Genomic DNA, 23106 nt, shown 5'->3' with positions numbered 1-23106 from the left:
AGTTGCTCAATTAGCATGTGTAATATGTGGATAAATGATATTTGGGAGGAAGAGTCATCAGTTCTTGAAGTTGCAGTTTGAACCTTAACAAAACATTTTGTCTCTCAGCTATTTCAGTATTTCATATCCCTTGGTGTTTGAGTACTGCCTTGTCTTTTTTGCATGGTTTCTGCCAGCACCTCTTGACTGCTGTGGGAAAGGGAGATCTATCACTAAATGAAGCTGTTGTTATGAAGAAAAACAGAAGTGATGCTTGGTATAATTTATGAAATTTTTTGCTCTATGAACTAGCTTATACACATAGTATAGATTATAAAGATCCATATTTTATATATATAATAACTATAAAATTGTACTGTGTTGTATCTAATACTGGTCACATAGGGTAGCTTGTACCACAGTCATTGGATAGTGTAGGGAAGCCTGAATTACTGACAATGGATTACTGACAATGGATTACTGTTTTGGATATGAATGAAGAACTCTCAGTTGTGGAGCCTTTAACCCACAGTGAAATCATTGCAGTGAGTCTGTTTGCTTTCTTTCATACCTTGTAGAGTGAAAGAGATAAAAAGATGCAATTCAGCTGGATTAAACTCAACGTGTAGCTTTAAAAGTGATACATGGTTTTTATTCCTAAGTAGGGAAGACATATGTTAATTTTCTTAAAATTACCTTAATAAATTAAGCATCAGAGGAATAAAGAGAGTAATGCAAGATTGCCTAATGGATAGTAAAAATTTGAGATAGGGGAAAAGACCAGAAACACTCCAGAGTACCCTTCATGCATACATTTAGCAATAGGCTCTTCTTAATATCACATTATTTTAGTCTGTTTGTGGTGAAGCATGCTCAAGGAAAAGATGTGTCAAAGATTATTCACATACGAGCAACTTAAAAGACGTGAAACCTCTCTGAAATTAAATGTACCACAGTGTTAGTACATGTTTTTTTCCCTAACATTTAGGCTCTGTAAAGCTGGATGTGTAGTATCGAGGAATATTTTCAAAGACACTTTCTGGTGTGCTGAAATATACAAATTACATATTTTGGTGCAATATTCATGCTAATGGAATGACATTAAATCAAAATTTTCAGCTTCCTTTATTATCAGGCACCATCAGCCACCTAACAGACAAACTTAATAAAGGTCTTTCAGATTTTTCTTGCTGAATATCCCTGACCACTTCTTTGATCTTAATTGCTGGAATTTCAGCTTTGATAGTCATCTTGACCTTTGTTAGAAGATCTACCTTTGATTAGCTTGTGTGATAATCATGAAGCTGCAGTGCTGTCTCGCCTCAAGGCTAGCTGTGTCTCTTCCTTTTTTCTCAGCTTTGTGGATGCTGAACACTGTTTGCATCTGTTCATAGCCTTCCCAGGGAGCAGCAATGGCAGCAGTATGAAATGAATACAATCTTTGAAATCTGAACGGCTGCTGATACGGTTCTGAGTCACAGCAGTGAAGCTGACCACAGTCTTGTCGGTGTCGACTTACTGCTATTTGACCAATCAGTTAATAAAAGCACAGTCACTCAACCTGCTTGATTATAGGCTTTGGAATAAAATGCTATGATACTTATTTACTTGGTTCTTGTGGGAAAAATTTAAAATAAAAGACAAAGTTTTGTACAAATTCCTAGTATTTCCATAGCAGTATCAAACTGTGTGCTCACTGTGAGCAGGTTTGAACAGCGTACCTTTTAAAGAAGGCATTAAAAAAGGAAAGAAGAAGGAAAAGAAAAGGCGTCGAAGGCAGAATAAAAAATGCTGTTTCTTTCTATTAATCTGCTACTATATGAATATGTACAAAAAGAATTCTTAGTAATTCTGTTGGTGTTTCTGTTTCTCTTTCAATATAAATTTATCTGACTCTAAAAGACTCAGACTGGTATTTGTGTAAGGTATATATTTTTACATCTTTAAAAAACTTAATCTCCTTAATCTTAGTCTGAAGTTTGATAGGGTGAATTTAATCCAACAGTTTAAAATAAGCACTTTTAATTAATAACGAGGCCCTCTAACTTGTATATAAATATGACATAGAAACAAAATAGGTTTGCTTTTTTTTTTTTGGCTTGCAGCTGTCTTCCTTTTTGTTGTTTTCAACATCACAATTGTTTTTCAGTGACATGCATTATATTGTCCTTCTGTGAAGCTTGCTGATCTAGATCTTGATTTTTTTTTTTCTGAGACTGTCAAACATGGTATTCATAGCCATGTCTTTTCGTAGGATAGGCTTTCTCTTTTGAACTAATTGCAATGCCCTTTAACAAATGATCATGAAGCTGTAATGCACAAACAATTTCCTTCCTCAAAAGCAAACAGAGAGAGAGATTGGGCTTTGCCAGCAGTTTAGCTTTTATTTCTTCTTCATGGTGTCTGCATTCTCATGTAACAACTTGCTTACTTGGGCTTTCCTGACAGCTTTTTTCAATCTTTCCTTTCAGTAGCCTGTGTCTAGAGAGAGTGTCCTCTTTGTGTGATTCCCTTGCCTCTAAATCTCCACATTCTTTTGGTTAAATTTCTGAAGATGGTTGCTAGCTTCCCCTTTTCTTAGTTTTATGTACTCTTCCTGACTTTATCTGTACTTAGTTTTTGTTTTCTTAAGCTGGTTTGATTTCAGATGCCTTTTGGCTGTGTCAACACTAACAAAGTGGGCCATTGTCTGGGACTGAGGACATCTGGCATGGATTAACATTTGTTATTTCTGTTAATCTCAGCCTTCAAAACAGGTACCTGCATGTGCAGTACTGTTTGGAAGTCTTTCTGGTCATGTGATAATGTGATAACCTCAGACTGTTCCCAGAGGTTAAAAGAGTGCAGTTGACCTTTATAAAAAGTATTTAAGGGCTTGTTCTAATGTGATGATTTGCATTTCAGCATCTGGGGAAGTTTCAGGCATCAGTATATTGATATAGCCTTTTAGGTTAACTTTCATAAAGCCCATAGTCAAGCCAGTTACCAGCTAGAGGTTAATTTGGTTATATCTATGATCTGCTTCCTGAAATGCCTGTTGTCTGAATCATTAATATTAAATCTTATGCTTTGAATTATTCTGCTGTCTGGAAAAAAAAACAAATCAATAACTAAAACCCAACCCAAACCAAAATAACCTTTCAAACCCTTATCCACTTACATTTTCTTTTTTGGTAGTGTATAGATCTACACTTTTTTCTCACTGTAACTTTCTCACTTTAATGTTATGTTGAGTTTTTGGCTTCTCTTGCATTCTGGATCTCAGAACAAGTATACAGACCTTAGATATTAAAGACAGAACTTCCTGCTCCGCTCTCTGTACCTGTGCTTCCTGAGTCAAGTGTACCCTCTAACTATGTAGAATCTCACAAAGTGTGCTGTTGTCAATTGAGTCGTATTTTCATTTACTTTGTGATATTTCCAGGTACTCCTATTTTATTCCCCATAGTTTTTGCATTAGTTTACAGAGATCAAGGAAGTTCTGAAGATGGTCTAGTGTTTGCCACCTTTTCCTTCCTAAGACCCTTTAACTAATCAAGCTTGCCACTAATTACTTTGGAGCTGTGATGTAGATTGCCATTTTTGAGTCTTATTTTATTAAAGAGAACAGTCTTTATCTTTAGTTTGCTCGCTAGTGATATGAATGACAGCAGATTTTTAGCTTGCCAGGCTGGGAAGCACAGATGGCGCTTCAAATGGCTGAGAAGAAGTGGGACTCTGGGGAAAAGAAACATAACATATGTTTGAGAGAGCTAAGAGAAGGCCAGTGCTTGCAGTATTTTCCCAGATTTTCTCCAAATCTGCTCTACGCATGCAAGTGTGTAATGTATTAGCAATGTCACTGTAGGACACATGAAACTTTGAAAAGTGAAAAATGAAGGGCTGGAGGTACTAAACGACAGTGACTTGTTCTCTGGGAATATTGGGATGTGCCGGTTAGGGTAATGTATTTTTTAAATAAAAGGGAATAATGAGTCAAGTAGTTGAGCCAATGTGTCTTGAAGGAGGGGAGCAAGGAAAGACCTTGAGAACTGCACACTGTCACAGTGGTTTATTACATTCTGGATGACCTACCTCCTAACAAGCAAATAGATTAAAAATGTGCTTATGTTTGGGAAGATATTTAGTGTCTTGATTCTTAGTTTGGCACTTCAATATGTTCATGAAAGAAATCAGCAGATAATATATAGTTCTGTGTATTTTATCAGTTTTGTAGGCTGTTCTTGATTTATGCCTTGCAAAGTCACTATGCTTGAAAATTTAAATGTCATGAAGGGACTTCATACCTTATAACAACTGTTTTATACTTTCTTCCAGTAAGGGTAAGCACTTAATGATACTGCATTTTGCTCCTAATTATTATTTGTGCCATTAAAATGGTGTAGTCTTAGAGCAAGGGGAAAGTGGCAAAGTCCTATCTGATAAGGAAAAACAAGTGTGAGGAAATACCTGTCTTTTTGGTTTGTTTTTAGGAATTTTGAGAAATTATACCTCCAGATCTCTATCTTGTTTGAAGTAGAATGTCATTGAATAATTCTGTGTCCTTCTCAAACCCATGGTAGTAAAAGTTTCTCTGCAAAATTGTTAGGTGATTTGGCTTTGATCCTTCCATTTAATGGATTTAGCATATTCTGCTTTTCATTAGCTCTTAGCAGTACTATTTTCCCTAGCAGTCACTTCTCTGACAGCTACTTGAAAACGTAGAGCGAGCACTGAAATAAGCAAGAATCTTCACTTAAAAACTGGTCTGTGTTCTTCTGATATTGCTGATACTAGAGAAGGCAGGATTACCATAGCTAGTAGTTGAGAGTGATTTATGTGTTTGTTGTAAGAGAAAATTATTTAAGTTTAATTAAAATAAATAAATTGCAAATTCATGTACTTGACCACTGACAAGAACTCCTGGTTTAACTAGAGTGGTAATTGGAGGTAGATTGTTGTTGTATGTCCCAGATACTGATCTGTTTCCTTCTCAGATGATGCGGCTTTGTGAGAATAACACGATTCTAAGACACACCAGCTGGTTTTTAGCTGTTAAAAAAGATCGTTAGGACCAGCCAATAATGCACTGTTTGATTTGCATTTAGGACAGTGTATAGCTCTGATCACAGTCAAACTCAGAAAAGATAGTCATTGGGAAAAGAAAGAACTGGTAGTGTGATTATGCTGAAATTGAACTTGCCTTCTTAAAGGAGAATGAAAGAATTTGGCAGGTTAAGCACAGGAAGAAATATAGCCTTTATTGATTGAGTGTGTATGTGGGAGAGAAATGGCTGGAAATAAGTACATCTGTGGGATAAACTTAATAACAACTCTTGTTTGAAATTTCGAGGGTGAGATCTAGTCTTACAGAATCAACAATAGGGAGAAAGAAAATTGTTCAAATTGTTGTTTTGTATGTTTCTGTAAAAAAAACTGTGTAAGATGATGTTGATCCTGAAGTCAGGAATTAAAAACAAGCATATGAGATTTCTTGGTGTTGATACAACAGAAATCTTCAAGAAAGAGGCTAAAGCAGCCAAGGAAATATTTAATTATTATTTGTCATAAAGTTTAAAATTTTTCAAATTCTGTTCTTCAGGGCCACAACTGGTATCCTGTAGACATCAGAAGGCAATATTTATTTTTCTTGTTTCATAAGTTATCCTCTTCTGAAGCAAAGTCAATTTGCCATTGACTAAAGGTGGGATTTTGATTGAGGTGTTTGGTCCTTCCTGTGTTATTGTGAAAGTAGTCCTGGCCTGGCATATGGGTCTAGTGTCAATGTTCAAAGTTAAATCAGTTTTCCCCAGCCAAATGGCCAAGGGAGGAGGAAAGTGTTGTTTTATTTTTTTTAAGAAATGTACAGCATAATAACTGTAAGTCGCCATCATTCTAGACTATGCTCTAATGAGTTCAATGTAGGGCCTAGCTCTGTATTCTTTTTGCTCAGCTTCCTTGACTCACCTGCAGCTGGTAGTTTGACCTCTCAATTTTTATGAAATAGGTAGTGTAACTGTTTTAATGAGAAGTATAATAAAATAACTAGTTTAGTCTTTCTGAAAAGCTAAGACACTGATGTTAATTTTTGGGATAAGAGAGTAATATTTTTTGTTTGGATTTCTGAGATCCTTTATCACAAAGCTGTGAAAAAAAGCTGTATCCTTTTCATTGAGTGCTGCCTTAGCTGAAGTATACCCGAACTGTCAGTCTCAGATGGAAATGAAAATAGGCTCGGTCTTCCCACCAGGCACGCTGTTTTAGGAAGTTCATGGGCTCTGACATTGTAGGTGCTGATTATTTTAAATAATTTATTAGTGAAAAGAAAATACAGAATTCAGTCTTTTTAAAAATTTTATCATTGGCTGGTTTTAAGATTTTAGAGTTGCCAGTTCACCTTGTTAGTTTAACAGTACAGATGCTGAAGCTTCCCTTCAAAATACAGAATAACTTAATTTTCATTAAAAAGTAAAACTAATTTGGCAGAATTCTCATTGCAATAAAAAACATTTATCTGAAGCATTTATCATTTTCTCTTCACTCCTATTCCTGGTACTATTGTTGCTGTAATCAGTTTCCTATTTACTTTTCTTCCCCGGTTTTATTACTTTACTTGAAGTCAGGTTCACAAATTAGCTTTTTCAACTTCCAATTTATTGCTGTTTCAGAGTCTAGCTCTGAAATATATATAGCTAGTACGTGTAGCTTTTGATTGCTTTTCTGTTAAATGGTCAAGAATCAAAATTTAGTTCAGCAGTATACAGCTATCCTGAGTTAGTGAGACCAGTGTTAGAAAATGATATAGTAACTCCATGCTTTGATACCCAAAAGTAAGATTTTGTTTAAAGCAATTTGCTATGTTATATATGGTCTATTCTGTATGTTGTGTTATGTATGAACATAAATCAACAAGTGGAAACCAACTGAATTTGCTTGTATCTCTTTTAAAGGTAGATCCTGTAATTTTCCAGCTGTTTCAGATTGAGGAGGTTACTGTTATGATTTCTGGCATCTGGTTTTAGGATCTTGATCCTACATTTTTTTCTCTTTTTTTCCCAACACCTTGCTATATATCCCAAGGATGAATTCACTCATTTTTTTACTATGACTTTCTTAATTTTTGTACATGGGTGCCATTGTTTTGTGTTTTTTTTGGTGGGTTTTGTTTGTTTGTTTGTTTTTGTTTTTTTAGGCAATGAAGCAGATAATTTTTTTTTAAACCTCAGAATACATAGAGATTGTTCGTATGTATAAATTTCTGTTTTCACATGAATTTAGCTACTAGTCAACTAATCACAAATCATATAAAATTCTGAGCAGTATTTAAATGAGTGTCTGCATACATCTCTTGAATGTTGCATATAGCAGTCAAAGGACGAAAACATGGATAAAGATAAAAAAGGATAAAAACTAATGATAGTCTATTCCTCTTCTACTTTCAGAGAATTACCTAAGCTTCAAAATGAAGGCAAGGAAGAAGAGTCTCCAAAGGTTATTAATTTGAACAATAATTGTTGCTGGTAAGTATGTACTACTTCCTCTGGGGTGTTGCCTCCACTGGGACAAAAACTACATGTTAAGAAACTAAAGAAATCCATGCTACTTAAACAGCAGCTGAAAACTGCCCTTCTGTTGATAAATCATTGTCAGCTGAAAAAGCAAACTTCGTAAAAGAGAGGTCAGGTCCTATGCTTTTATGTCAGTTTACTGACAGAACTGGATCGATTAGACACCTGTTTTCCCTTTCTTTTCCTCTTACACCCATTTCTTTCCTCTCACCGCTAAAAAGAGAAATTCTGTGATACATTCACTGTGTATCCTCTGTCTTGTGTACAAAGCCCTTATCCTTTGGCAGTAGTTTTGGGCCTTTTTGTCTGTATTGCAGATACTACATGTATTTCTCAGAGATAAATGGTACAATAATAATACTGTATTTCTCAGTACTTCTGTAGAAGTTGAGCACAGGCCCTATTACATGAGCTTATAAGCTAAGCTCTTGTGGCTGCAAACTGTTGTGTGCTGATGGTTATCCTAGATTCAGTCCCAGATTTTCTCAAATGGTGACGAGTATTAAAAACTTAACATTACAGATTTTTACCTTTTTGATCATCTATATAAGTATGATAATAGTAATTTTTTTTTTTTTTTAAGTATAATAAATATTAGAGGAGTAGTAACTCCTTTCTGACAAGTTGATTAAAGAATGAAGTGAACTGCACTGAAACTTGAATTCTGTGAGCTTGGAAACCGAGCATATGATGATGTTATTGTTTTTTGATACGACTATAGAAAAGACTGTTATGATCAGTTTTTAAAATTATGGTAAGGATAAGAGGGTTGTGAAAGTTTCTTGAACTTTCACAATTGACCTAATTAGACTAATAGCTCAAGCAAATTTGCTTTTACTGTTCATCCAACTGCAGAAATGGTTGTCAAGCTGAAGACATCTAAAGTGCTCTCAATTACTATGATTTTTTTTTTTTTACAGTCATAACTCTTGGAGTACTTTGTTAGCTTAAGAATTTAATGAATGGTTAGCAAATAAAAAAGGAAAATGTGGGATTTAAAATGATGTTCTGAGGATTTCATGGCGAGAACAGGACAAAGAATATGGTGGTAGCTTTCCAAGCATCCAGTTTCCAGTTAGGCTACTTGAAACTGGGTTAGTTGTTGTAACTGCTTACTGTTGCTGAAATGGTTGTTTCCATTTCCCAAACCCTGCTCTCCCTATCTGACTCCTGCTGAAACTGGTTAATGAATTTATTTCACAGACCCAGCAAAAGGGTGGCTAGTTTTGTTTCTTGGTTTGTGGGTTGGATCAGCTCAGATAAGTGTTCAGAACATGTTAAAGTGGTGCGAAGGAAGAAATGAGACTGCAGGCCAGGAGCAAAGAGTGTAGGAGCATAGACTGTCCTGTTAGGCAGCAGCCAGTCAGTGGATCTGTCTGACACTTTGTGGTAATGCTGTGTTAAACTTGATAGGCTGGAAATAGGTGATTTGACTTTGGAGAAAAACAGATGCGGCTTCTGTGAGAGCTTTAGACTAGAATTGACTAATCTCACCAGATCCCCCTCTGCCCTTGCTGTTAGTAGGAGCGACCTGTTGATACCAAATACGAACATTGATTCAGAGCAGGGAAAAAATCTTAGCAGATAACTACAAATTCTGTAGTAGTTTTCCTGTCCCAAACACAGCCTCGTGTGAAGCATCTATGTGTTCCAGGCCCTGGAAATGAATGAAAAGTACATAAAAAGAGCTTGTATGACTTGTCCAAACCTCTCGTCAGAATTGGCTGGTCCTTTGTACATGATGTTACATGATACAGCAATTTGTCTGTATCTTAGTTGAGTTTTGTAAGCTTTTTTTTTTTTTAATTTTTAAATATGAGCTTGAATGCATGCATGTATGCTTGCTTATACTTTATACTTAATTTTGTACTGTGTTCACACTACCTTGATTTGTCTGTAAAGTGTGATCATGGTTGCATCTTTTGCAGAGATGCAATCCTTCCTTTAGCAAGGACAAAGCACACTGGTTGAGGCATGAAACCTCTCTTTTGCCTTTTCTGTTCAATTTGAGTGGGAGGATAATGAAGGTAATTTGTGCAGGTCTATAAGCTGCAGTGTCTGAAGCACTAGTTAAGCCAGTTGTTTTATATGCATTGCTCAAATACTAAGGGAGATTGAGCAGTGGAGGAAGGCTGATTTGAACCTAATATCTAGGTAAGAGCTAGGTAGTGCTGGTAGGTTGGGGTAAGTAACTGAGTAATTGAACAAAGGGTACCTTTCCCATATTATGTGATTACATAGTCTATGGATTGTGTTGGATTCCTGCTTTCTGTCAGATGGCGTAATGAATTGCATTCAGAACTGTTTTCTGCTGTCAGAGTCTGGCTGGGAAAAACTGCATTTAATTCATCTCCCTCGTTAATACTTTTTCTTGGTGCTATGAACTGCAGTTTTGTTGTTTATTAACAAAGAAAGATGAACTGCTCATTTTTATTACATTCTAAAACGTTTTCTTATCCTTTCTTGGACATACTGTGCATTAGATTAATCTGTGATAGGCTTTTGAAGATGAACTAAACTCTGCAAAAGGCCTTTACATTTTGAGCTCTAAGGTGTATTGTAGGGACACTTGGAATCTTGGATAGATATTCTTCTACGGATCTGAATAGATCTACATGTGATTCCTGACAGAAAAGGAAAATATATTTTCAGAAGGGTGTGTTACTGATCTAGTCCTCCCCTTCTTATCAGGATCAGAACTGAATGATCCTTCTGTGTTTCTGGAGAATCTACTGTCTTTCTTGCTTACTACTTTCTCCTCTCCTGAGGATCTGCAAAGTCTGTTTCTTGTTCTAACATTCAGCTTCAGTTCACTGTTTTATTCTGGTAGTGGTTTAGCTTGGATTCGTGTTTGAAAGATAGTTTATTGCTTGGCCAGCTTTCTGTATAAGTAATTTCTGGTGCAGCAGCACTAACTACAGTCTTTCTTGTATTTTTTTCTTCTCAAGAAAAGGTGTCAGTAATGTATCCATTGATTTGCCTGTTTACTGCAGTGAAAAATAATGCCAGGCTGAGAGACAGCAGAGTAGTTGGAAGATTGCATTAGTATTTAACATGAACCAAGAAATTAGAACGTTCTGGGGAAAATGGGATACAAGCCATTAAGGGCAAGTCTAAAATACTGCTTTTAAATTAAAGAAAAATAGGCAAATAGAGAATAAAGAATAGCTGACAGTTTTGAAGAAGATTAAGGGTTAAGAGCTGACCTTAAGTCAACAGTATCATGCACAAAAAAACCCACATTATACCCAGATAAATAAATGGAAGCACTGTCATAAAATACTGTGTAAATCCCTCTGCTCAGCTTAGGCTAGAGATGGACTCAACTAGCTAATTGTGTCCGGTTTTGAGCCATGAACTTAATATCTGCAAACAAATAAAAATTACCTTGCCAAATTGGAGAATCCAGAATACAATGATACTTATGATCAGAATGCTGGATCCATTACCTGTGAGGAGAGGTTGAAAAAATTGAGGCTGATAATACAGAGAATAAGTGCTGCTGTTCTTGGTCTTTTGGAGCACTGCAAAACCTGATAAACATACATTTTTTACTAGTGCAAGTTAATGTAGTGCAGCTTGTGAAGCACTGCACTACACTGGGAAGAGCATACGTCTGTCTTGGAAGTTCTTAAGAAGTAGTAAGAGACATGAGCATGTGTAATCTCAGAGGAGGATGGTAGTCTAGTAGCCTCCTGATAACCTTATTACATTTTATAATAGTTTCTAGCTGGTTGGTTGTGCTGCTTTTTTTTTTTTTTTTTCTTCTGAATTGGCTGTCTCTTTTACAAGTGAAGTATGGGGCAAACAGCTTTTTGAAAAAGATGCCCAGAAGCAGCATAGTATCTCTTTCTGCATATTATAATATTTTTTTAAATATTTAAATATTTTCTTCCAATGAACCAAGTAACTTTTGATCCTGAATGCATCTAATTTTAAACTTAAATATTCCAGGTCTAAAACACTGATAGTCAATTTGGCAGAATTAGGAAAGTAACCTAGTGGATAAGATTTAGCTGTAAATTAGTAATATTTTTATAATGCCTGAAAGATAAAATTTTAAATATAATTGACAATCAATACCATTTTTCATGTCTGACTGTTACACTGAACTAAAACTGTTGACAAATTGTTTAAGACAAGATCAGAAGAAACAGCCAGACAAAAAGTCTTACCTTATGCTTCCTGTTTCACAAGTTTCTACGGTTAAGAGGGTGAGGAACTATGTAAGTAGGTGAGGAACTATGTCATGGCAGTTTTTTTGGGTTTTAATATGAAATACAGAGAGTTGGTGTAACCAATTATGATGAAAGTATCTGTGAGTTGTGAATTTTTGTGTAATATTGTCATATTACATAAAATGGTAGACTGGGGGTGTTAGTCTTTCTCACTTTTTGTTGTTAGAAGAAATTGTAGTTGTAATGCATGGAAGAACACAATGTGGATAAATGCCAAGGCTACATCTACAATATAGAAATATTCTGCAGGTTTTTTTGGCTTTTTTTTTTTTTTTTAATGATGTAATCATACTACACTGATCACTCACTACTTCTTTATTGTGTCTGTGTTTGGATTATGTTAAAGGTGGCTAATAAACACTTCAGAAGTCGGCAGAACCTGTTTGCTGACTCTTGGGGAAAATATATTGCTCTTAAATTTCTGAAAGCTGTAGTCTAAGAGATATAGCAATTTCAGTGGTAGAGCTCACTAACTTAAATTGCATGGCGAGTTGAATTTTACTTGAAGAACTTGTCTTTGGGTAGAGCCAAATGCATGATCCCAGGTCTAGAGATTAATACTGTAGATTGCACTTATAGGATAGAAACAGTATTTTTGAGTAAAACAACCAGTAGGAGGGATGTGGAGCAGCTGATATTACTAGTGTGTACAGTATTAGTGGGCTTTCGTGGATATATTATGGCTAGGTTGGAGGTCTGGTCTTCAGAAACCATCTTAGGAAGTAGGAAGGGGTTTAGAAAAGAGCTGTAAGAATCACTCAGATTCTGGGAAAGTGTTATCTCATTTTAGAGATTTAAAATGCCTATTCTATTGAAATGTTTGTTACTTGAGGAGTTTTGGAGATTTGTACTTTAATCTTGTATGAAAGAGCATTGGTAAAAGCTGAAAATATACATGTTTGGTAACTTAACTATTTGAGCAGTTTATCTGGGAATCATTCTGTCTCATTTAACGTGTTTGAATCGCATGGATGACTTAAGTAGAAAAAATATGCATTACCTTGGATGAAATGTGTGGTTCTGATGCAAATAATGGGAAAAAAATTTCAATTAACACTGGTTTTCTGTTATCAGTTTGTGGTATGTCAATTTATGTTGGAGACAGTATTAATACAGTCTGTATAAACAAATGGAAGAGCTACCCACGATAGCAGTAGATCGAGTTCTAGACTGTCTAAGGAGCCTGAAGGTAGACAAGTCCATGGCACCTGATGAGATACATCTGCAGGCCCTGACAGAGCTGATGGATGAAGCTGCTAAGCTTCCACTGCTGTCCACCATATTTAAGAAGCTGTGGTAGTTTGAAGTTCCCACTGACTGGAAACGGGAAACATAACCCCTGTTTGAAAAAGGCAAAAAGAGAAGAGCCAGGCAACTACAGGCCAGTCAGTCTCAGCTCTGCCTGGTAAAAACACAGAGCAGATCCTCCTGAAGGCTTGTGCCATAAGGCACATGGAAAATAAGGAGGTGATTGGTGGTGGCAACAAACATGGCTTCAATAAGGGCAGATTGTGCCTGACACATTTGGTTGCCTTCTATGTCATTGTTACAGCACTGGTGATTAAGGGAAGAGCAGCTGGTGTCATCTGCCTAGACTTGTGCAAAGCATTTGACACTGTCCCACATGATGTCCTTGTCTGTAAATAAGAGATATATAGACATGACAGTTGGACCACTTGGCGGATAAGGAATTGGCTGGACAGTTGCACTCAAAGAGTTCTGATCAATGGCTTGATGTCCAATTGGATATCAATGATGTGTGTCATTCCTTAAATGCCCGTACTGGGACCAGTGCTGTTTAACATCTTTGTCAGCAATGTGTGTGGAGGGATTGAGAGCACCCTCTGCAAGTTTGCTGATGACACCAAGCTGTCTGGTTTGGTCAACATGCTGGGGGTAAGGGATGCCATCCAGGGGGACCTGGACAGGCTTGAGAAGTGGGTCCATGAAAACCACATGAAGTTCAACAATGCCAAGTGCAAGGTCCTGTACATGGGTTGGGGCAATCCCAAGCACAATTACAGGCTGGATGGAGAATGGATTGAGAACAGCCCTGAGGAAAAGGTCTTGGAGGTGTTGGTTGATGAGAAGCTCAACATGGGGTGGCAATGTGTGCTTGCAGACCAGAAAGCCAACCATGTCCTGGGCTGCATCAAAAGAAGCATGACTGGGAGGTCAAGGGAAGTGATTCTCCCTCTCCTCTCATGAGACCCAACCTGGAGTGCTATGGGGCTCTGAGCAAGCTGGTCTAGTGGGAGGTTTCCCTGTCTATGGCAGGGAGGTAGGTGATCTTTATGGTCTTTTCCAACCCAAAGCATTCTATGATTCTATAAATTCCCCCCTCCCAGAAGGCTTTTAAAATTAACCCTAATGATGATTAGTTCAACAAAAAATTCGGAAAGCATTGTGACTGCTGCAATTAGCCTTCATTCATACTATATAAAAATAGACCCGTAAAGTGGCTGAATTTAAATATGCTTTTTGTTGAAAACCTTTTTGTGATTTTTAAACCAATTTATTGAAAAAGGAAGAATGTAGATTTGTAGCAAAGCCCACAAGTCAACATTTTGCTTGTAGAAATAGCACAGTATCTTTGCATGTCTGAGTTTCAAAATTCAGCTTTTGCACATAAAGCCAAATATAGTATGTAAACAAAGTTGTTTTGTAAATGAAAAAAGTCTCCTGCTAACATTGTTTCACTCTGTAGATGCCACATTCCCTGTCTTGTAAAATCATATTTCATTGATGTTCTTCACTGTAGGGTTTGTCAGCAATTGGCTACAGTGTCAATTGCCTAAATAGTTACTGTGATTGGAATCAGGCTGTAGTCTTTAAAATGAACTAATATGTTTTGAGTAACATTTTACCTGGTGCAGTTTATCTAATGTAAACTGCAGGGATCTTTTCAGAATCTGTGAATTGTATAATCATGCTAGTTGGAAAGCATTTCCATTTAGCCCAGCCCCTCAATAACTACTCCAGTTAGACCAGCTTGCTCAAGTCGGGTTTCCTCCTTCCTCCTTCCTCCTTCCTCCTTCCTCCTTCCTCCTTCCTCCTTCCTCCTTCCTCCTTCCTCCTTCCTCCTTCCTCCTTCCTCCTTCCTCCTTCCTCCTTCCTCCTTCCTCCTTCCTCCTTCCTCCTTCCTCCTTCCTCCTTTTGTTTCTTTCTTCCATCCGTCCTTCCCCTCTCTCTTCCCCCCCCCTCTGGTCGGTCTGTCAGTCTTTTACTGAATTGGAATTTACTGTGTTCCAAGTTGTTTCTGTTGTCTCGTCCTTTCATTCACCAGAAAAAAGGTGCAACGCCATCTGCTGAGTATTGGGGGAATACCTCTGTGTATATTAGAGTTCTACAAGAAGAGAATGAAGAAAAGGATTAGAAGTTGGGTGATAAGGTGACTTCTACCAGAAATAAAAAGGAGAATAAGTAAAATGCTGTTGCTGCTGTCCATGCTTTTGACTTTCTGATGTAGTTTCATGGTATCACTGTTTGGAATACATTAGAAACACTATTATCAGGAAGTGGATGTTTTTCAAGACTCAGAAGAGGGTACCATGGTAACATCTGTGAAAATTAATTCATTGAAAGGGGATGTACCAGGGGATATAGACTGGTGGAGAAAGCCAGGAGACTTTGGATGCCAACATGAGACCTGTCAAAGGGAGATCTGAAATAGTCTTTGAAAGCAAGACAGTAATTAGTTAGCTAAACTAACTGATTTTTATGTTATTTTTGGGAGGTAAACTGAAAATATGAGTGGTGCTAAAGGCATTTTTTTTGTTTTGTTTATTTTTCCTTGTTTTGTTTCAGAAAAGTTTTAAGCAGATGCCTTTTCCATGCTATAGAATTGCTTAGTTTGGAAAGGACCCTTAAGGTCATCTAGTCCAGCCATTAAACTGACACTGCCAAGTCCACCAATAAACCATGTCCCTAAATGCCACATCTTTCAATTGTGAAAAATTGTCCACCTATTCCCTGGGCAACTTGTTCCAATGCTTGACAACCCTTTCAGTGCAGAATTTTTTCTTAATATCCAATCTAAACCTCCTCTGGCACAACTTGAGGTCATATCCCCTACTCCTATCGCTTGTTACTTGGGAGAAGAGACCAACATCCACCTTGCTACAACCTCACTTCAGGTAGTTTTAGAGAGCAGTAAGGTATCCCCTCAGCCTCCTTTTCTCTAGGCTAAAGAACCCCAGTTCCCTTAGCCTCTCTTCATAAGACTTGTCCTCTGGGTCCTTCACCAGTTTCACTGCCCTTCTTTGAGTGAGCTCCAGCACCTCAGTGTCTGTCTTGTAGTGAAGGGCCCAAAACTGAACACAGTATTTGAGGTGCAGCCTCAGCAGTGCTGAGTATAATGCTTGCCATGATCACCTTCATTATCATACAGCAGCCATAATCACCAATGCTTCTAAAATTCCGACCATTTTTAGTGCATTGTTTCTACATTTGTATCTTCACCTACTCAACAGTTTACCCTGCAGCCTTTGGTATCTGTAAGCTATGATGACTAGTATGCACATCTTCTAGTGGTGATAAAACACTCCTGAAACAGATCTAATTTGGACAGATTCTCGTAGGAGAAGTGTGATGGTATGTGCATTCTCCCTTGTTCAAAGTCAGCAAAATACATATGTGCTTTCCATCAGTGGTCTTTGGTTGAGACATTGGATACCTGAAAGACTGACTTTGATTAGGACAAGGGAAGACATAGCTTAGGATTTAATTTTCTGAGGTTCTCTGGTGGTTAAAAAGGCTACTTGTCAAGCAGGGACAGGAGGCATGATGTATTAGAGAGAGTGCAAAAAGACTATTTGGTAAAATGTCCACGTTAGATGAAAAAAAGAGGAGAGATTGCCACTGGCTTTGCAGATGGAGCTAAGATCTCATTTTATTGCTGAGGGAACAAGCATGTTACAGAGTGTTATAGAGGAATCCCAGTTTATTTCTCAGTACCATATTCCCCTATGCCAACAGGTTATCAACATACCCCTACCAAAGCCAGTGTATTGTTGGTAACTTTTTGTCCCAGTTACTGTGTAAAATACAATGTGCAACGGTAACAGGAATATTACATTCTGTGAAATCTAGCCTTGTCTCGAGGCATCACCAGCTCCTTTTCAGCCAATCAAATGCATATTCAAGGGTCATGTTGCATCTTCTTGTGCAGCAGTCAGATTGAAGGTAGAAACCTTCAAAATTGATATTGACATTGCAATTCTGCCACTGAATATGTGCCTTTTCACAAAAAATGCTAATGTTTGCACAAAGTTCTATTTTAGAAGATTGTGCCTTCCTCTCCGACTATGGTAATATTGATGGTGATTTTTTTTTTTTAATGTTAGAAAAATGCTCCTATCCCTTCTATGCTTGTAAGATTGTCTATTGAAGACAGAACTGATGTAGTCTCTTTACTCTTAATTGACCACATTTTAGAAATACCACTGTCTTAAAATATTTTTCCTGCATGTTACAGTTGCAGTACTGTGCAAGAGGACGTTTTTAGTGGCTCTTTATATGTGCTGATTGCTGTTTACTTTATATTTCCCTTGAAATAGATGATCTGGTGACTTTTTTGGGATTGCAATTTCAAGAGGGCAATCATTCCATTTCCCAATTTGTCAAATGACTGATTCTTTTATCAGGGTTTTACATGGCAGTCGTATTTATCATGAAAGTGATCTTCTCTTTCTGAAGGGTGTGAGGAGGTTGCTGCCTGTTTATAACTGTAACAGTTAATGATCTTCTCAGTGCTTTTTTTCACATGCCCAAAAGCACCACTCAGCACTGTGCAGCTGAATTATTGCAGCAGTTGGTGATTTTTATGCACCATCTGCATCATGCATCGTTTCTCCTTGATTATCTCATCTTCCATTTCAAAATGATGTGGTAGTAGTTGAAGTCAAACAAATATGGAAAAATTATGTATGCTATTGCTGTATGTGCATAGCACTCATCTGAGAAGAATTTCTTCTGGAGGGTAGCAGAATGAAAACTGTTGTGGTAAGCCACAGGTATTTTAAAGAGGGCACACTAAAAATGAATGAATGGACTTGTGGGAAGTGAACTGGTAAGTTTTAATCATGCCCTGAATGCTTTGTGTAGCATTCCAGAGAGCATTGTAAAACAATTTATGAATCATATCTTAGGCAGTGATAAAGAAGGCTCTGGAATGTCAACCGTGTTGTGCACCTTTCTGTGGTTATAAGATTTTTGTGATCAGGAGCCAGCATTTTTGCAAAAATGAGTGTGTATGTATGATGTTATGTGCCACTATTACCAGGAGTATGAAAACTGATGCTTTCTGAAAGAAAAAAAAATTTTAGTGTAGCAATACTGTTTGAATAGGTTCTTAAGTTATTTTGCTTAAAATATTTTATGATGTTTGTATTTCTCTGTTACTAAACAATTTCTATTTTAAATTAACATCACGATTAAAGAAGATTACACTAATTTTATCTTGCAGGGTCCTTTCAAACAAATATCTGACTCTTTTCAGTCTGCTGATCTTCATGTTTTCTTACTGTTTTATAATGTTGTTTCCTGTTTTTCCTGGGATATTCCAGAAAACTAACTTATGTATATCTGGAATCTCTGCTTTTCAGTTAATAATTTTTGCTTGTGACTAGGAGACAATTCTTAAAATGTGTTATGGTATGAAGTTATTTGTATGATGAACCTGAAGCTCTTTCAGAGAGGAAAAGTTAATTAATGCTGATACTTCCGAAGTTATTTTGCAAAAACTGGAAATTGAACATTTATTCTACATCTGTGTTTCAGAACACATTTGAAATGGTACATTTCTGAAAACTGTTTCTGTTCTGAAGTATATGCGTTAGATTAAAAGTAATAGCCCATATGAGTACTCTGCACATAATACAAAATAATTAAATAATAATTATTCAAATGATCCCTAGACTTTTTAAGCTAGTAGCTTGTATTTAGCTTTGGGTGTTCAGTACAATAGCAGTATGGTGCTAGGATATGACTGGTGTAAAATAATCTCTGAGTTTGGGAGCATTTTACAGCAACATGTATTAGAGCGGATTATTATTTTCATGTCTCACTAGAGCAGGGGGCTTAGCACAAAGCAAGGTCAAGAAAAAGGAAAAAAACAAGTTTTGTTCAGCAATCTAGTGGAATGCAGTTCATGCATTGTAATGCCTTCAGAGAGTATCTCAATAACATAGGCTCACTGCTGCCCCTCACTCTGCTATTATTTCTTCCACTTACTTGCCTTTTGCAGCAATGATCTTTCAGGCTTAAACTCTTGCAAATCCTTAGAATTTGGCATTACTTGAGGGTTCTTCCCACATGCCTTATATCAAAGGATTGCTTATTGCCTACATAAAATTTATTTCTTTGCATCATCTTTTTCATAATTTAGTAATGGTTGTAAACATATCATCTGGAGATAGAGTTGGTGGCAGAGAGCATGAAAACTTTTCCTGGTGCATGTCAGTAGGTTCTGTAAGATTTTCTAAAATCTATGGATTTTCTCCAGCTCTGTATGTCCTGAGACTCAAACCAGACTGATAATTAACTGATGATTTGACACAGAAAATGATCAAAATTTAGTTGCAATTTAGTACTTTCGTACATGTATCCTCCTTCTAATCTCCTTTCTCTGTAGACAGTCACTAAGTCATTGCCAGCTACTTCTGTTAGTGTCTTGTATTTCAACAGGATCTTAATCTGTGCTATTTCTTTAGTGACCTTAAAAGCATGTATGTGCCTGTAGGCACACAGAACAGGTTGGTTTTTTTTTCCCACTTTCAATCTCTGTCCTTTTTAGTAGGCATAGTACAAACAAATGCTTTTTCCTGTTTTTTTATACACACATACAGTATTTTTTCTGAAATGTAATTTATTCTATTCCTCTGGATGGATTCATGCAGTCAAATTCTGGAGAGGGTTCTAGGTTTTTCTGTTGTGTGTGGAGTTTTTTTGGTTTTAGTTTTTAGTCTTACTCCACCTGTAATTTAATTGTGCAAGATTAAGTTCTGAACTATAAAAATATTTTTCTTAAGCAAACAGTGAAGACATTATTTTATAGCAAGCTAAGAACCAGGTAATTGCTAACATTTTATTTTTTTAGTGAAATATAAGAATTTTTTTGGGATTGTTTCCATGGAAAGCTTCTGAAGGTAATCGATTCCCACTCCCCCTTCATTTTGTTGCTGATAATGGTCTCTTGAAAATTTAAAAATTATCTTCTTTTCATCAGCAGCACTGTGAATATGTAAAGAATGCTTTGATGGTGTTTGATTGCAGTTATTTGGTTTCATGCTTGTATATTTATATTCTAACATTCAGTAGTTTTGGTCTATAGCACACTTTTTTTGTCAAGTAAAGAAAATCTGAGAGAATAGGGCAGGAGAAAATAGAAAGAGTAATGCTTAAAGAGATAAAATACCCCAAACCAACAAACAAGCAAGCAAATAGAAAAAAAAACGAAGAAAAAAATCTTATGCCAAGGTGTTCCAAAAGCCTGTGCTGTATCTAGGAAAGCTTCCTCAACAGCAAATGATGGCCCACACCACTCCCTGGTCATGTGAGTGCTTCTTTTGTAGGATATAACTTTACCTTAGTTGGCTGTACTTCAATCCTAGGACCAAATCCCATTCATAGGTATGTAAATAGAACTGACTTTGCTGTGGAAGTAGTGTTTATATTATTTTCTATCAGAAAAATAGAAGGTGGCTTATTTAATAGAACTGTTTTTTTAAGAGAATTTGAAAGCTGGTCTTTGAGGCAAAAGATCTGTAAGTTTAACTTCTGTACCAAGCAAGTCTGAAAAAAACTGTGAAGATTAAGTTATTGGATATGTGTCTAAATATGGTATTTTATAGAAGAGCCAATGTAGAATTGACCTGATCAATAAACTATAATTAAATTTTCTGTTGTTGGCAAGGCTCTTCAGCAGTCACTTTTAGAAAAATGAAAGTCTGCTGGGAAAAGAGAAACAGTCGTTTTGTGAATTTGTAACTACATAATGGAATAAAAAAATGAGGGATATGTGGATATTTTTCATAATAGGAAGAGTGTAAGGCAGGGATTAATCTTATCTTGTGCAAGGAACTGTGCTGGGTTATAGGTAGTTCATCATCAGAATAAATTATCTGGAAAGCAGAGTCTCTTGAGTTTTTCTGAATAGAATCTGTACAGGAAACTTTAGCATTATATTTGGCTCTAAATAATCTTAATGTTTACATTTTAATTGTTTTTTCCTTTTTTCTTCTCTAACAAAGTTACAGATGAATGCATATTGAAATTTGGGAGTAGGTTTTTGTGTGGTCAGGTAGTGAATAAAAAAAAGTGTTACTAAATGAACCTGTGCATGTAGCATTTAATGAAGATGTGGTTATTTGAGTTATCAGTACAGTATATGGAAGCCTTTTTAAATACTCTGTGAAAAGATTAAAGAAAATATTTCACACTCCATAAGCGTAAAGCTCAATTTGGTAATAAAGAAATTTTTATACCTCACTGTCCCCCACCTTGTTCTGTATTTGACTGACATGATTTTATGTACACATAAATAGCAACTAGCAAATGTTTGAGCATAGTTAGATTTGTTCTGATTCAGTTTTAACAAATATGAAAACTCTGCTTTAGGTTTGTTTCTGGTTCAAGGAGAACCAAGATTTTTTTGAATGAGTTTTTAATTGGAGTTAAATTAAACTCACTGTATTAAAAGTTTAATTCAAAACAATGGCCTTGAATGTTCTCATTTTCTTGATTATGATGTTAATATGCATTGCTTAATAAAAATGCAGCATGACTTTAGCATTTGTTGCTGTTCATTGCACATGTATATTTTTTGTGAGTATTTTAGTATGAATATTCTAATAATATTTTTAAAAGCCTATTCTAGCTTTTGAAAACACAAATGTTTTTATACTTATGCATAACTGAGTTTCTTTAAAAGTTTACAATTATTTAGTAACCTGGACCAAATGAAAACATTGTTTGTACATCTGGTTGTCCGTACACCATTATTTTTGCTAGTATTAGGAATCCCTTTCGCAGTTTAGAAAATGTTAACAGATCCATTAAAAGCTAATTAGGATGATATTTGGAGGTTTTTTGTTTTGTTTTTTAAACACTACATTTGAATTTTTTATTACCTTTGCTATGAAAAGCAAAGTATACTGGTATATATGAATTGCATATTCCATCACATTCCTGTTTTTAAAAGTTTAACTGTATGACTGAATTAAATGAATAAATAAAGATCTCCTAAAGCCAAATATTTTTGTAATAACAAGAACTGGATCTGAAATATTTTATTTCTCTCTGGAGCTACCTGTGCAAATCTCAGTGAGATAAAGGCAGTGTACATAATTTCACTTCCATTCATTGTTGCAAAGAGTTGTTCCTCAAGAAATCTTACTAAATCTGTTTTAAATATTTAGATAATTTATAAATGACTATATATATAAAAGTACAAAAAACGATATTCATATGAGTCAATTCAATGACTTTTTTTTAATGTTATATATTTCTATGTAGTAACCAGTGACAGTTTGCAATAATGAATTGTATGCCAGTCACTCCCTTTTCTCTAAAGGAAAAGAAAAATATCCTGCCAAATAGCTGGTATTTGAAAATAAGTTTTTGAAAATCATTAACTAATAAAAATATTCTGGGCTACTACTGTAGTGGAATGTCATGATATTGCATTAATTTATTTGTGCATGCCTGGTTACCTTTCTCTTCCCTTTTTCCCTCAGTGTTGCTTTCTTTTATAGTGATCTGAAATGTATTTAGTAAATAGATAACAAATGAATCTGGCTGTCCTATTCAGGTAACTTCTTTTTGGTTTTATTTAAGAAATCTTACATCAGTTTTGACCTGATATATGGTCACTGATGTCCATTATCATGCTTCTGAGGACTGATGATCGTACTATGAAGTAGAACATCTTGCCACCTGTCCTGTAACTATTTTAAACTTCTAAAGCATTACCCTGACTGTAGCAAAAAGGCATTCAGCACTTGTAAATTTTATTCTGAATTTTAAAAGAAGAAATTATATCACAAAGTTGTGACAGGTTTTCAGAAAGAGATTCAGTGTGAATGTTCCCTTTCCTTACAAGATGTTTACATAAAGGAGAAGGCTAAGATTCTTCTCCAAATAAATGCAGTGGCAGCTACTAACAGTTTTGAAGTCACTTAATTAGTATTAATCAACACCTGAAAATGTGGCTTAAGAAACCATGAAACTGTTGTTTGAAGGAACTGATTATCATAGCATTTTCAGCTTCCGGTGAAGTTGTTGTATCTGAGCATCTCAAAAATTGGATCCAATCTACAAATGTGTTTAAATTCATATTATGT

The 23106-nt window shown here is 36.0% G+C and overlaps 1 protein-coding gene across 2 annotated transcripts in view; it reads left to right on the top strand.

The window, feature by feature from the left end:
* FUT8 (fucosyltransferase 8) overlaps positions 1–23106 on the top strand; it is a 107048-nt gene that overhangs the window by 17024 nt on the left and 66918 nt on the right. For both annotated transcript variants that reach the window (XM_051620994.1, XM_051620995.1), the window contains exon 2: positions 7401–7478. The gene's annotated coding sequence lies outside the window, so the exon portion shown is untranslated. The remainder of the gene's footprint in view (positions 1–7400; positions 7479–23106) is intronic.

This window comes from Apus apus, chromosome 5, assembly GCF_020740795.1.
Source record: "Apus apus isolate bApuApu2 chromosome 5, bApuApu2.pri.cur, whole genome shotgun sequence".
Lineage (NCBI taxonomy): Eukaryota > Metazoa > Chordata > Aves > Apodiformes > Apodidae > Apus > Apus apus.
The sequence above is the reverse complement of the archived record's forward strand: the minus strand, read 5'-3'. Positions and strand labels throughout refer to the sequence as shown.